General features: G+C 41.4%; 1 protein-coding gene across 1 annotated transcript in view; it reads right to left on the bottom strand.

Moving 5' to 3' along the window:
* dock1 (dedicator of cytokinesis 1) overlaps window positions 1-16847 on the bottom strand; it is a 176055-nt gene that overhangs the window by 61684 nt on the left and 97524 nt on the right. The gene's annotated exons all lie outside the window — the stretch shown is intronic.

The following is a 16847-nucleotide window of genomic DNA, read 5'->3' as shown; positions in this document are numbered from 1 at the left end:
GGAACAATTAAGATCCAAATATGGAACAGGAGCTTATATCACATTGAAAACTATTAAAGCAAAATGAGAGAAATTGTGCTCTGGGGCATGACTGCAGATGGTTATAAAATTCAAGTATGCTCCTCTGAGGTGTCCAGTTATACTTTTCAGGATGAGAATTGTGGCTCATCACTGGGAAGAACCCATTAATGTTACCATGACAGAAAGAAGATGTGGCAGAAGAGCAAGAGCCAGAACATACTCCATCAGCTGCCTGATGAAAACAATTCAGGACCAAAACAAAATGATCAAATAAATAGAAGGCACAAGAGGTCAGAAAATCATTAACATCGTGCCTATTATCTGTTGTTATTATGTGTATGTTTTCCAAGTGGAGGGGAGACGTCATTAAAATTAAAAACACTAATATAGAAGTTTCTTCATTAGTGAAGACAAGCCTGATAAATTATGACACCATTAAACAGAATTTAACAAGACTGAAACCTAAAAATAACGCTAACTCGCACCAGAATTTGGTTCCTCGTTGGTCACTACCAAAAGTCCTGTGGACATACAATGCTGCAACTTGCAAAATAGTGTAATTGAGCCAACCAACGAAGCACTCAAAATTAAAAAATATAAGGCAGCCCAGCATGTTTGACTGCCTTTGCAAAGCTTAAGTTTCTGCCACTGCTCGACTTGCTGACACTTATCATGATTAAAAGACTACTTCTGACACCGTTGCCATCATTTTTAAGAACTTCACTTCATCACTTTTAATTTATGTGCTAAATAATTCCAGAGAGGGCTGTCAGCGAGGTTACTGCAAAACATTGAAAGCTCTCCAATATAGTAGAACCACTCGTTTAAAGATTCCTATACTCTGATGATGAGGTAAGTGCACTCTTCTTTACAGCTCTCCGCCACAGTCATACTGTATGTTCAGGAAATGATAGAAAACTACAATGAGTTACCATGGTCCGTATCTGCAGAAAGCTGCTGAGCACTTCTACATGCGGTTTTGTGCCCATGGTTTCATCCATCCATCTTCTACCGCTTTATCCTCCACATGAGGGTCGCAGGGGTTTGCTGTGCCAATGTCAGCTGACATAGGGCGGTAAGCAGGGTCACACCCTGGACAGTTCACCAGTCCATCGCAGGGACACATAATAGAGACAAACAACCATCCACTCTCACACTCACAGTCCATTAAGAGGGACCAATTTGCCTAATCGTCACCCCTTTATGTCTTTGGACTGTGGTCGGGTCTTCTTGCTGCAAAGGCAAGAGTGCTAACCACTGGACCAAACACGTGGCCTCTGCCAAAAACATGCAGATGTTAACTTCTTTGTTGTCTCATTTGACCAAACAAGTGCACGCCACCAACTAGACTGGAAAGTAATGTACGAGAGGGAGCTTGTGCAGCTGGCACATGCTGTCAAACACAGGTGTGCTCATGGTCAACTGCACAACTGGATCAAAAAATGTATGCCAACACATACTCTAGTGGACCTCTGCAGACAAGTGGATGTGGAAAGCCCAGAGCAGCCCTAAGTGCACCAATAAGTATCTGTGTCAATAAGCAGTACAGGTAACAGTATTGGTATTGACAAAACAATACCCATCCCTGAGGAGGCCACGATAAAAAAAGCTCAACATACTCCATCATTTCATAGCCACTTGTTGTGCTGTAAATAATGTCAAGGGTTTCTCGACTGAAACAATCTCTCAAGATAAAACGTGAAATGAAAACGTCATGATTTGTTACCATCAGTGTCCAGAAGCAGAAGGTTTCTGAAACCCTGCCTCCATATTGGTCCCATACTCGAGGGCAAATGAGGTAGAATCTTTGTGGAAATGAGAAAGTAGTGATTAGAGGGAAGGACCAGATCCATCATTTACCACTCTCGAGCCTGCATCTCTTTGATAATACATCTCACTTTGGCTCCTGACAGCAGAGAAGTAAAAATTGATGTTTGCTCTAGTTATGAAGGGTTGCCTCATAAACAGAGCATTTTAAGCCATAATTAAGACAGTCTGAAAATGCCATCCAAGTCTAGGTGTAGACAGAGTCATCCCATCTCTGGAGGAGACAGAGAACTGAGCACAATGACCAACAGGGACCAAAATGACCGCCTGTCTCTTTGTGTTAGCTTCAGGCTTGACGCAATAGGAATTTACTGGCTCATTACAACACAAATTGCATAAGCACAAAGAAAATCTTAACTGTGAAAAGATACTTTATCTATACACACAAGAGTGATGAGCAGTGCTGAAAAAAGGGGGGAGGGGAAAATCTCATGAAAAAGAGAGGGGCTTCCACTGTGAGATTTGTTGGCAAGAGGAAGAAGACGATACAGACGACAGGATAAGAATTTGTCTTCACCTGAATTTGCCACCTTGTTGAAAAAAGTGTAAAGCACTGGGCTGGAGATGAGGTTGAGATATCTGTGATTATTTTCTAAAAATGCTGAAATGGCATCACTGATGGCATTTATGGATAATCCAAAACACATATAGAACAACCATAAACTAGCTGTTCATTAAAGGCCCCATATTATGCAAAATCAAATTTCTAATAATTTAAATTCTTAAATTTGGTACTCTGGAGGTCATATCACTCGGCAAAGCATGCAATGTTGACTTCCACGCTCACTGGGACGTCACAATGCGCTAAATTCCTGGAATTGTTGTCTCGTGGAGCTCCGCTTTGTCCTTAAAAACACGCAAGAGTGCTGGCGAGGGCTACAGTATCTGAAATACAGAAGTTCTATTCTTGGCTCCACAGTCCTACACAAACTTCCAGCCTCAGAGGATTTATCTGTCCAGTGGATACACATTATATATGACGGCAATGTGCCTGCTAGAGCCTGCAAATGATCACTTTTCCAAATGCTAACTGCTGTTAGCTCCCAGTAGGCTCTGTGGCTGATTTTTATTTCCTGTCCCTTAAGTTTTGTTTGACTTTTTTTTTTAAAGGTGGATCTTTAAGGTGGAGCTAAAGAGTTACTACTAAACCAAGCATTCTGAACAGGGCTGTTTTGGCAGGGTGATTGAAGTGCTGTGGTGCTTCATCCTGCATGTCACAGACATGTTCATTAGGACACCAGGGAACTAGTTTAACTTGGAGAAATAAGGTATATGTGCCATTGTATTTGTTGAAAAATACATAAAGTATACTTGCTCCATTGTTATTTTCTCAAACTCAGTTATTAAACAGTGTCCTCATCATAATTTATCAGTTTTAACAAATGTATATCAAAGTGATGGGATAATTCATCTCTGGACCACAACCTCAAATAATTTGTAATCATCGTTTTTGAAAATATTGTTTTCCAACAATAATGAATGACCTTACACTGCTTTGTCTTTGGGCTGATCAGAAGGATACATGTATCTGTCAATCTCCCAGTTTTTCCTACACACACGTACCAGCAGCAGAGCACTATTACACACTGTCCCGTTAAGTAAAGGCAGGGCAGACACATAAAACGGACTTGGCCGCTGCTGCTGGACACAAAAGCAAGTCCACTTGGCTCAATCTTCTGGCCAACAAGGTGACAAGCAGACGGGTCAGCCAACAGAAATAAGAGGAGGTCTTGTTAGAGGCCAGCTGAAACCATTCACACTTTATTCTCTCCTTTCACTTTAGACAAAAAAAAAGTAAATTCTGACACATCAAAGCTTTAGACATCTATAAACAGACAATTCCATTCATATAGGAAACTATATTAAGCTACTTCCTCCCACACAACAGTTCAATGCCAAACTCTCATCATTCACTGGAAAGAGAACAGATGTTCCTGACTACTGGCCAGTCAAAGTGTCAAACGGTATGGAGGAAAGAGGATCGTGTAGGTCAATCATATGTTGTTCATGAATTGAAGCAATACTGATATTATTTGTTACAAAAGGTCAGAAGTAGCTTTAAGGCAATCCACACTTCTGAGTTTGATCTTGCTGATCGCTGGGCCTGAGGCAGAGCCAGAAAACTTATCTCAACTATTTTTTTCTCGTTTCTGCTCAAAATTGAGTGTAGGTAACAGTACTGTGCCAAAGGGCGTAAACATGTCCAGAGACTACAGGAAGTGGGAGGAACAACCCAACATTATAATGCATTCTGCACAGATTGTGGGTCTGACATGAGGGCTGACAGCAGTGTGAGCTGAGAATGAGCAGCATGGCGATGAGAGGAAGCCTTGTGTCATCGAGCAATCCTCTACTCAAAATAAAATCAAACACCTTCAGCCGAGTATATTGGAGAGGGTGCGGGGCAAGAAAAGGCTCCATAACCAATCACTTCATTAAAATCTTTATCTATCTAGTGCGTGGTTTTTTTCTCTGACACTGTCATGTGTATTGAACACAACGTTCAGTTGCATATCTTCTCTTGTTAATATGGCTGATTTCAAACTTTCCCTTTCAAAAGAGCATTTTTTTTTTAATGGTTCTCAATATGATAATTTATCTTTATATGATAGTGGACATATATTTTTTTTGATGCACACATGGGACGTGCACATTCAACGTGGTAACTGGGATTGATCTTTATGAATCTACAAACGACATAATTCATAAATCTATTTACAATCCTAACAGGTCCAGCAGCATTTACATAATCAAACTGGGTCTGGGTCTTTCTTTGACCAGAGTGCTGTGTATATATGGACATAAAGGGGACAAGGACATCAAACAGGATTCCCCTGAGGACTTGGCTTGAAGGTAATGAAATCAATGCGAGAGTAGAGTCGCTACAGTGACTTAGTCACTGCCACCGGTTTATCCATCTGAGAAACAGTTTGCTTACACAAGCAGATCGCTGAGCAGATTCCAATAAAAGAAAATGGCTTAGTCCAACGCTGTATACAATAGAAAACACCTCCCAGAGGAGATTTATCCTTCAAATGACAGCCATTAACCCCCCGGGTAAAAATCTGAAACATTTGCCGCGCTGAGATGTAGCAAGGTCAAACGCGAGCAAACGTTTCTCAGCTTTCTCTCGCGACAAAAGGTCCATGCTTGACAGAGCACTATAAAAGCTGTGGCTCAGATTTATAACGGTCACGCTAAAACAAGAAGCCAGTTCCACAAAATTGTGTTGTGAGTAGTCAGTCAGTCAGTCAGTCAGTCAGTCAGTCAGTCAGGGAGCTGGGGTATATCAAGTCACATTGCAGAAAAGTCAGATGAAGCGACAGCGAGTACAGCGAAGCGAGTGTGATAAACAGGTGAACCTCAGTGTCAGCTATAATTCATTCAGGTCTCCTATTCCCCCTTGTTTGAAAACCCTTTGGCATTTACTTCCACAGCTGGAGCTCTTGTACTGCTGTCTGCAGCAAGTGAATGGTGAATTTAGCAATCATGGAGCTGTCAAGTAATCCTCTGGCTTTGGTTTCGACCAGTATGTTAAGATTACTGACACGTATGGGATCTGAGATAACTTCCCCTTCAATTCACCTTTTTTTTTCTCCTCCAAAAAATAGTCTTGGTTATGTGGCGATGTTAGAGAAGACAGGAAAGGATGGGATAGGAGCATTGGGGAATGTCATGCAGTAAAGGGTAAATGAGTCAGAACCTGGAACTTGACACTTTGAACATGTGTGGGCCTTCATCTAATCTCTGCAGATTGACAGAAATCTGAGAAGCAGCACCACATCATTTCCCTTATTTAACTTTTCGTAATCACTCTTAAATACCTCCTACCTGCATCACGAACCTTGCTGCTACTGTTCCCACAGCCATACAAACCCCATCCCTTTATCACCATTCTTTTTACTAGTTTTTATTACTCCCTCTGGTCTTTGTGTTGTGTTTTTATCCTGTTCATTTCTGTGGTTTTATCTCATCAGTATGTATTACTTTATCTGACTGGGTAAAAGTACCTTGTAGCTGTGTTTAGTACTGTACCATAAAAATAAGACTTATTACTATAATTTTATGAACTTACAAGCGTTCATGGAAATTTTTGTTCACCTATAAAAGACATGGACAGAGGTCAAACACATGAAGAATTCCCACCAAACAATGAGCTGAATATGAGGCAGTATAAGGGGATTGTTCATCTATAGTTTACACATATAAATGTCAACATACAGAGACGACAACATCCATTCACTCACATATTTACCTAGAGTGTCTGATTAACCTCCGCATGTTTTTAAACTGTTGGATGGAAACCCATAGGGAGAACATGGAAAGACTCTTGGTCAGACCAGGTCTCAAACCTGGGTCTTTCTGCTCCAAAACAACAGTGCTAGCCACTACAAAGAGTGGCCCTTACTGAAACATGTAAACACACACACAGTCGTGGCAGCTACTATCTGGAGAACCTGTGGCTCATTACCAGGGTCACCTGAGGGGTTAAGGCAGAACTAGGAGTTTCCTGGTTCCAGTAAGATTCATCCAGGCACATCCTCCCTCTTTGTGTTGTTAAACATTACAAAAGGTACACCACAAACACAATTAGGACTTGGAGAAAAATGCACATTCCCTGATGAGAATCAGGTCTGTTCCCTGCACAAACTGCGTTAACTGCTAACTAGATCCTGACAGATGGATAGAAACTGAGATGAGATCAGGCAAACAAGCTCTTCAGAGGGAGGACGGGCAGATGGAATCTTCCTCCTTCACAAAGAAAAGAGCTGCGAGGACTCGGGGAAATTGCAATGACAGAAGGTGAATGGGTGTGTAATAAACCTCACGAGGACGATAATAAATGATGACCATAATGTGGGGAAATTTAGACACAAGGAAGAATAACAGGCGCAAAGGTCAACTGCTGTTTTTTTTGGGACAAAAATGTTTAAGTACTTAAAAATGAATTTTTAATTCTTCTGCTCCTGAAGAAGTTTTTACGTGTGCATGTTGTCTCCTTGGATGTGAGGTCACTGGCAAAAGTGCTTTAACTGATGGTGAGATAAAGAGATGATGCACGAGTCTGCCAGATGTAGTCCAAACTAGAAATGTACTTTTCTCCACTGCAACGTTCCCTCCTCCCTCTGCACTCCGTCTCTCTCTCCCATGTTCCCTCCCTCCCTGTCGCTTAATCTCTCTCTCTTTTCTCTCACTCTCTCTCTGTCTCACCCTCTCTCCCTCTCTACACACACACACACACACTCAGACGCACGCAGGCAGGAAAGAGGAGAAAGCCAGAGAGGAGAACCGCAGCTGCATGATGGGGATATTCTGCCTGCGTGGGCTCTGTCGATGAGCTGCCCGGAGTTCAGCCACAGTATGTGTGTGTGAGTGACAGGGTGTGTGTGTGTATGTGTGTGTGTGTGTGTGTGTGTGTGTGAGAGAGAGAGTTTATGTGGATGCATGTGTGAGTGAGGGAGTGAGTGAGGGAGAGTCTCTCGCAGACACCGTGTGGAGAGAGGGGAGCAGAGGAGAGCGGGCGTAGAGGAGGGAAAGAGAGGGGGAGTGTTGACTCTTACTGGGGCTTAGAGGAACGTCACACCACTGGATCAGAGGACGCCAATGTGCAACAACTACTCCAACTACTGCTGCTGCTGCTGCTGCTGCTGCTGCTCTGCCTGTGTGCCGCTACTTGTCTGTCCTCTTAACTTCTGCTATGGCATAGCCACCTCTTCCAGCTCGCCTCTAATCCGTTAAGGAAACGGGCATGAATGGGCACAGGCTGGGATCGTGGCTATTGCATCCTTAACATCAGTAATTCACAGTCTGAGGTGAGTCGCTCCTCTCTGCTCTCATCCTCTCCTCTATTTCACCTCTCAGTCTGCAACTGCAAGAGGGACATTCTGCTCATATAACCTCTGCTGGGAAGGGGGAAATCCACTCACTCTGTGGGACTGAACCTGGGATCAGGCACAGGGAATGTTTTAAATGAAGATGTTCCCTTTGAGTCAGAAGGTCAGATATCAAAATTGAGTTGAATCTCAGATTGTGTATGGTTACCTTGAAGAATACTTCAAGTAGTGATGTGTAGGATGTGACCGTTCTGTCCAGGGAAACTTTAAAGATGAAAATGTTTAAAATCTTGATTAAACACGTGCGGATAGGGAGAAGTGTTTGCCGTTGCTAGCTGACATTAATGAGATGTGGTGTGTCAAGTTTCTGGGTTTTGAGAGGATCGTGATGCACATATAATCTGACTGGTTTGGCATATGTAGCTGAAACGGTGCTTGCGTACGAGGGCTTGCATGATGCTGCATTTCCTCTCAGTTTTGCAGCCGAGTGAGCGTTACATAAAACAGGACTGATGTGTGAACCAAAATAATTGTTTCCATGAAGCTCTGGTCCCATATGTGGTGGCAACAGTGTCGGGAAGGCACATCACTTGGAGCAGAGAGGAATATGTAATGAGAGCTGGGCATCAGACGAAGGACCTTAACTAAGGACTAATCTAGATTAATGGACTGGGTAGAGACTATGTGTATGTGCACGACTTCAGAAAGGTGTGTGTGCATGTGTTTGATTGCATAAATGTGAACGTGCAAGAGACAGAATGAGAGATGCATAGATACATCACATCTCAACTGTCCTTCAGTCGCCACACAGAACACATGTCACTCCCCCCTCACCCCCACAAAACCCCTGCCATCACTCCCCGTCTCCCCTCCAACCCTCTTGCACATCATCACTCCGATACAATCTCCCCTCTGCTCTCCTTCACTTTCAGCAGACACTGAGGAGAGAGAGAGAACTGAGGGACCCAGATGAGGAGATAAAGATAGGGAAAAAGATATAGAGTAAGAAGAAAAGAGATGGTCAGTGGAAAAATAATAGAAACAGGAGGGAGTATCGACTTTTTCCTTTCCTGTTTTACCATTATCGTGATGTGACACCTGCAAGCAAAGCTGCATTGACGTAATTTGGATGAAAGACGAGAAACTGACTTATTTCTCAACTTCCATCACAAGCAGTGATGGAAGAAGGGAAAGCCCTTATGTCAGCTCTACGTGGACCAGGCATGGTGGTGGAAGAGCAATGGCCTCATCCTTCAAAAGATATCCTCATTGTTAAGAGTACCGATATCACATATTAAGCATAGAGGAGAAGGCACTGTTCTGCCCTATAAAAGCACACAAGAAAGGAGTGTATGCACGCCACCACTCCAAAGGTAGAGAGGTATGATGTAAGATGGAGAGGTAAGATGGAAAGGAAGGTAGAACAAAGGCAAAAGGTGGCGCACACATAACAGGAAGAACTGGCACAAAGAACTTTTTTTTTCTTCTTTGCTTGACACCTGCCTCGACAAACCATGCAAAATATGTCAGACAGCGTGAGGGTGGGAAGGTGTGAGGGAGAGTGTGGGGGGGTTTCCAAACGAGTGGTGAAGTGTGCCCTCACCTCCCACGGCCTCACTCGCTGGGAGGGTTACTCATTCATCCAGAAAACAAATTGCTCTCCTATGAAAGAATGACTGCTTTTGGAGCAAACCAGATGTTACCTTTCATGTGCTAATGGGATTATTCATTAAGCGTCTGATTTTTTTTTTTTCCTTTCATGAGAGAGCCACAACAGCACCACAAAGCTGAGGTGAATCTCAAGTGTCTGTATTTGGGGGAGAGAAGAAGCTGTGAGTGTATGTATGGGTGACTTTAAGTGTCTGTTATGAGCAGAGGAAGACACGTTGCAGCTGCTCCCACCAGGGCATTGTTGCCAGTGTGTAAAGCATTGAGTAGGGACTCAGTCAGCTGGTGCTCTGACAGGCCCAGAAGCAGAGGAACACAAGTTGGGAGTGTAATGCTGTAAAAGAGAAAAAGAAAAAGTAGAGTCTATGTTCTTCTAAACCTATTGTAAAGCACTCTATGAGATGCAACCCTTTCCAATGTAATCAATTATTTATTTCTTTTTAAACTAACAGGATGGGATTTGCCCAAAAATCTTTTCCATAAAAGAACTAGTTTTGTTCTCCCCAATTGCCCACAGAAATGTAATTTCAACTTATAACAATACATCAGTTATGAGATGTTTAAAAAATTAAGACAATTTTATAGATTTATGCAGATTTACTAATTGTTTCAGCACTAATTGTGGGTGTCGGCTTTCACAAACAACAGTGTGACTGTTTCTTCATGCAGTTTGATGCTCTCTGCAAGAGGAGGAGGAGGAAGAGGTCAGGGGACCTGCTAACTGTCACTCACTTATGTTCAAGGTTGTTTGCTAAAAGCTTAGAGCTCGAGTTTCACTGATCTGTGGTAAGCCCTACGCGCTAAGATGTTCTTTACAAAAGTAAAGTTAAAAAGAGAACAAAACCATTGATTGTATTGATTCGCTTTGTCATGTCTCGTCATGCGTGTATTTCTGTCTTTTCTTGGGATGATCGGAGATGTATAAATGCTCACATCAGCTTGGAAAACGTAGTGTCTGGAAGGCAAAGAGAGAGGGAGAGAAACAGAAAAGTCAGAAGGAGAAGTTACAGGGGGAAAGAAATTGAAGGGAGAAAAAAAATGAACACAAAGAAGAGAGATATAATGTTCTGTAGAAAGACAAAGAGCTGAGAGGAGAAAGGAGTGATCTGGTGCATTCTGATTAGAGCAGGCAGCCTCTGCAGCATACATCCTATCTCCTGAGGTCTGATCTCCATTTCGCCTGTAAGTTCACTGACATATGGATTGCAGGCTTCCTGTGAACTCAACAAGCTCCCAAGAACCCACCTGAGTGCAGGCGTGGCAATCTAACTACCGTGAATAAGTAACCAACAAAGAAAAAAAAATAAAATTCCCTACTTGTTTCTTTGTTAGCAGAGAATTCAAAAATAAGGCTACGATACTCGGGCAGCACAGGCTCCATGAACAGTATACTGTGTTTCACGATCGCTATTGCAAGCAGCATACACACTAGGGATGGAAGAAAGTTTACTAATGATGTGTAGAGCACAGTCTAAGTGTGAGGCTGTTAGCATGTGACACAAAGACACGCAGTCTCTCCATCACGTTCATATTTTATTTCTATGTGGGCTTCAAATGCACAACTGGAAGCAATAAAAAGATTAAATTGTGAAATCTGGAAAAATGCCTTAATGCACAGAGCGTTTCAGTAATTGTGGGGCATACGGGAGAAAACGGTGCATATAGGGATATTCTAGATGTCTGCAGATTACCAGCAAATCTAGTTGAAAACAAAACAAACCCTGCATTCATTAGCAGGCATACATCTACTATTTTAACAGGTTGCCCGAGGAAAGAGCCTGAGTGTGAGGATTAAAACTGAAATGAAAGCTGCATTTCCAACAAATATGTTCCCAGTGTTATTTAGCCATTACTGCAATATTACAGGATAATACTATGGAATAAAGTACCAAATGGTGTTTGGCAACAGAGTAGCAGCCCATGACGACTGAGCAACAATTACTAGAAAGACAATCTTTTAAAATCCTGTGATTTTCAGCGCTATTCCATCTTGCAGCATTAAGCCACCATTAACTGACAAAGGATTTGCTGTGTTTGGTGTCAGACTAATGCACTGCACTGCTGTTATCCCTCAACACTGACCTGTACAGTCAATCTCTCAGCTATATATACCCTCTCATCACACCCGAGCTTGCTGCAGCATAGAGGCAGAGGGAAAATAAAAACCCAGCAGTAAACCCCGCACTATCGAATGACCTCAATGACACAACCTTAAGTAAACTACGAGCCTGCGTATCTGTCATTAGTGCAAAATCAGCGTGCTCTTCAGAGACTGATCGAAAACTTCTAAGCCCTGTGTAATTATGAGCAGAACCTGACAGACGAAAGAAAAGCGGGAAACAAAACACAACAAGATAAAGATGGATTACAGCAGAGTTTGAGCTTCTGGAGCTTCTGTGGCTGTGATGACGCTGACACAATTATTTGTTCAAGCATCAACGGAGACCATGCTGCGCTGTTGTGGGAAAAAAAAAAACTGCAGTGAAAGGAGAACTCGGAATTGTTTTCTGTTGATCAGGAAACACATCTCCAATTTAAAAAAAAAAAAAAGAAAAGTGGGTTGCAAAAATGTCAGTATTGTTTTTATTTAGCGAAAAAAACCCAGATGTGCTATAGTAGTACATTATAAGAAATAAGGGTTTTGAATAATGGAGGATGCATACAATGCGAAAAGTATTATTACACATCAACGTTGAACATCGAATTGTGAAAATATGGCTTTAAAATGCAACAATATGACCATCCACTTTTCAGGAAAGGCTTTCCTCAATGGGTTGGAAGCTGGCTGCAGGATTCAGCTATAAGAGCATTACTGAGGTCAGTCACTGTTGTCGAGCTCAGAGTCACTTTATCCCAAAGGTATTAAAATGGGGTCGAGGTCAGAGGTTTGCGCAAGCAAATCGAGATCCCACCCAACTCTCTTTGGTGCAAACATGATGTTATGCAGAGGGGGCTTTGCCTTCGTTCTAAATCAATCTTCCTTGTGATGATTAAAAAAAAATTAAATAAAAATCTTGACATTACTGTTTCAATATTTTCCTTCTTACTGTCTATGGTCCTTCACCATGAAGCAACCCTGTTCGTCCTTTAAGAGTGGCTGTGTCATGAAATTAGATCATGCAAGAGAACAAGTGGGCTGAAGTATACAATCATACAGCAAAGTGAACAACTATACTGATCATGTCTGTAACTGTAATAGCAATCATTTAATTAAAAAAAAAACTTAGTTCGTCCTCAGGGTGCAATTTCAGGAAATAAGAATAACAAAGTAATAATAATTTATCTAAGAAATAAATAATTAAAAGGAACTAAAAAGCTGAGTGAAACCCAGAGTAAAATGTACTGCAGTGTTGTTGGTAATTGACATGTATAGCCATATTTGCAGGGTTTAATCAATTCACTTGTTTTGTCATGCATACTATATTAATGAATTTTATCTTCGGAGGAGCAGAGGCGATTAAAAAAAAAAAAAAAAAAAGTCAGACTCAAAGTTACGGTAAACTTGAAATCCCCTGGTTGAAGATAGCAACTCAAATTCCCACCTTTAAAGATTTTATCCTGAGAAAACCCAAGTTCAATTTAACAACTGCCATTCACAAAACTGCAAACTAATATGCAGTTAAAACTAATGCAAGTACTGAGGATTGTGGTTTAAATTCATGGAGTGTTGTGTTAAATGAGCATGTGCTGGAAGAATAAAAGCCATTTCCATTAAAGTATAATTAATTGCATTACTGCAGTCATCTAGACCGCCCTCACAGCACTCTAAAGTTTCAAAGAATGGCCGAGTGAGTAAGGAAAACACTTCCCAAGAACCACCATGCTCAACAAATTGTCATCACATAGTATGTTTATATGAGATGAGAAAAAAAAATACATGACTGTGTTAGCCCGATTAAAACCAAACCTTCAAAATACATGTTACAAGTTAGGCCTGGTGCCTACCTACCTGGAAGTTAAATTACTGATGCATATACAGTATATAAATATGTATGTTCAGTTGGAGTCAAGCTGGCCGAGACACTCTGTGGGTGTTCTCCACCCCTTATGATTTGTCCCAAAAATAACAGAAGGAGCTGGGACAAATGAAGACATCAGCAAGAAAAACAGAGCTAAATCCACACTGGTGCATTTGTTGGACTGACAAGAGACCAAATTTTTATCATCTGTCAGCTTAAAGCATTAAATATTTTCAAGGTAATGGATGGTAGGAAAAACTAGCCGCCAGCTAAAGTAGTTTCTGGTCTGTGATGTAATAGGTCGACTGTAGAATGCTTCATATTAACAAGGAGAAAGGGGGCACATCACCACCTAGGGTAGCAGAGGCAGACACATTTCATTCAATCAACCGATTCCCTGCTAGTGCTTGTATACTGGGACAAAGTCATAAGTCCAATTAAATGGCACAACTGTGCATGGAAACCTACTGACAGAGAGAACGCACTTTGTCCCGAGAAAAGACCCAGATAATGACCCCAACATGCCACTATGACAGCTGTGTGAGCTGTGCTGTGAAAATAAAACCAGACGTGAACTGTGTCTGATGTGCTTCGTCATGCATGCATGACTATGACCAAGGTAGAAAACAGTGGCGCAGTTCACTTCACATACTTAGGGAAACACTCAGGTCAGGGCAACCCTATAAAGGGACAGTTGTCAGAGCCATGCGTGATGAGTCATGCTATTTTTTGCAAGAGGACTGAAGACAGTCTGCCAGCCTTAGCCCAGTGGGTGACAAATCAGATATGTGGATTCACGGGCACATCACTGAGCCTGCGGCGTTGACATGTCAGAAAGAATCAAATGTAACTGAGAACATGATACATTACCATGAAACTGTAGGTATTGCAGAGCCAGTGTGCAGAGAAAGGCAAGCAGAATGTAATGAGGAAAACAATGGACCGATGTCTCAGTATCTAATGGTGTAGAACAGGGTGGCGTCTTAAATTTTTACTACAAACACACATTAGGACCTTTAAATAGGGTCCTTACTATAAAGAAGCATGCACAGAACAGGGACTGTATGGACAAGACATTTAGGGTGAATTCCAATTCCTTGCTTAACCCTCAATCTCAAAAATGTGCGCACCTGCTAGTGCTAGTGCTGTCCCGATTCTCAGAAAAATTAAGTTGAGGGGCAAGTTTAAGGGCTGTATAGCCCTCAATATTAAGATTTTCCGGGACCACCCTTGGGAGCAAGGGCTACCCAGAATGCATTGCGTGTTTTGGCATAACAAAGATGGTGCCGAAAGCAGCGAAACGAGTACGCTACAAATTAAGTATTTTCTTTGTTAATAGAGATATAAAAATTATGAAAACCATTGTATTATCTTAGTTTAGGCCCATATAATGGATTACTGACGTCATTGTTGCGTAACATTTATTTTTATTTTACGATCTTTTGTCAATAGCCGGCCAGTGCGGACAAGCGATCGTTTGCTATCGTTTACTTTTCAATGACTGAATATGTCAGTGGTTGTGATATTTCTATGAGTATCATCTTATAACTAACTGACAACCTAATAACTTGACTGACAAACGGATCGTAATAAATCGTGACGTAAATGTGTTCTTCTTCTTCTTTTTTGGAGTTGACAGACTGGACGCAGCTTTCGCGTTATTCTGCCCCCCACGGTCTGAAGATGTATCTGCATTTAAGGGGTGTCCCATTTCTAAGTGACAAAATAACCCTCAACACTTGGTTTTGAGGGCCAGTTAAGATTAAGGGTTGAGCTTGAGGGTTAAGATAGGAATTGGAATTGGCCCATAGAGTAACTGTTCAATGGTGGTAAATTGCAAATTCTACTGGTGATAAAACTTAATTCCTATCAGCGAAAGACAGTTCAGCAAAAATGGTAGTTGACAGTCACTGGGTTACTCAGGTTAACGGTGTGTTACATGTTTCTAAAAACTGAAGATGAACTCACCTACCTACCTACAGGCAAAACAGGCTGATATATAAGCGTTTATAAAAACCCGAGCACTCATCATGAACCTGGTAACACAGCTGTGCCGTAGCTCTGTGTTTTTCATGTGTATGTCATTTTGACCTGTCTGAGCTATCAGAGAAACCACCCCTCCTGACTGTGCAGCCCACTGACACAGGGTTGAAAATGAATGAAAATGTTGACCTACAATGACTCAGGGCTCAGTCTAAGACTCAAAGCTAAGCTACTTCATGTGAGCAGGAGAATAAAGATACAATCATTGGTCTCTAAATAATGTATCTGATTAATATAGTCACATTAAGTGATCAACTTTTTATATTAATTATAATATCAATATCAAAATATACCCAATGCACCTCTCTGTTGACAACCAAGCTAATATCTGCCAGCAGAGCAGAAAGCTCCCATCTCCAACCCACCTATGCAGGCATGCTGTGCTGCTCTCAGACTGCGTGACAGTGTTTAGAGATTACCAGAAAATGACTCGTTCCTTTCAGGGGAGGGCGGCCAATCTTTATCATGACGGTGTTCATTTAACTTTAATGACTTTCAAAGTTTTTAACATGAGTTTCTCTCATGGAAAACTTATTCTAGGGGATGCTCATGAGGTATTTCTGGGATATTTCTCATGCAGAGGGAGGAAGAGCAGCTCTCCACTTATGGAGAAGGGACAATTAATGTCTGTTAATGACACTGTAATAGTAGATCTTATAGCAGATAGAGAAATATGTACACGGCATGTTAGTATTAATTAATACAGAGCTAGGGTGATAATGTAATTGCGATGACAGTGGAACAAAATGTCCATTGTATGGCCTTCAGCTACGTTAACAAATAGATTTGAAACAGGAAGTCATTCACTGTTGACGGAGAGCAATCATCGCAGATAAGCTGACACAGAGAGTCGTCTGATTTAGCATCTATATGAGCATGTGGAGGGCTTGCTTATTATTAATCAGCAGGCAGGAAAATAATAATTTTTCTGTCGGGCCTCAAAGGCAAACTACAGAGTTAGGATGTTGCTGCCATACCTGGAACATAGGAGAGATAATTCGTTGTCTCTGCTTAAGCTGATTCTCCTTAGGGGGCTGTTTTACAGTTCTCTGACAAAGGTTGGTCTGTTTGCAGATTTCGTTCCCATTTTCATTAGCGTTTCCTCTCTCTCTGTTCATTTAGAAAATGGAAAATAAACAGGTGTCATATTCATATTTGCTGAGGGAAGAAATGTGATCCCAAATCACAAGGCCAAAATTGTGAGTTCAAATCCTGCAGACCTATAGCATTGTCCTCGGTTTATCCACTGGTGTACTGAAACTTTAGTTTTTAACAAAATCGTGATTGTATAAAAAAATGTATGTACAGTACATTTTACTTTCATGACATTACATCTGTATTTGCTTTTTAGCACATATAATGACAAGTGCCTGATAAAATATTGATCATGTTTTGTTAAAATATTAATGAACAAATTATTCCTCCCCTCCTCCATAGCTAAGGGAGTATGTGTGGTTTTGTTGAATGGTTTTTAAAGGAACAGCCCATGTTTAAG

This window comes from Microchirus variegatus (genome assembly GCF_963457635.1).
Source record: "Microchirus variegatus genome assembly, chromosome: 17".
NCBI classification, from domain to species: Eukaryota; Metazoa; Chordata; class Actinopteri; order Pleuronectiformes; family Soleidae; genus Microchirus; species Microchirus variegatus.
Note: the sequence above shows the minus strand (reverse complement) of the source record. Positions and strands in the feature narration are given on the sequence as shown.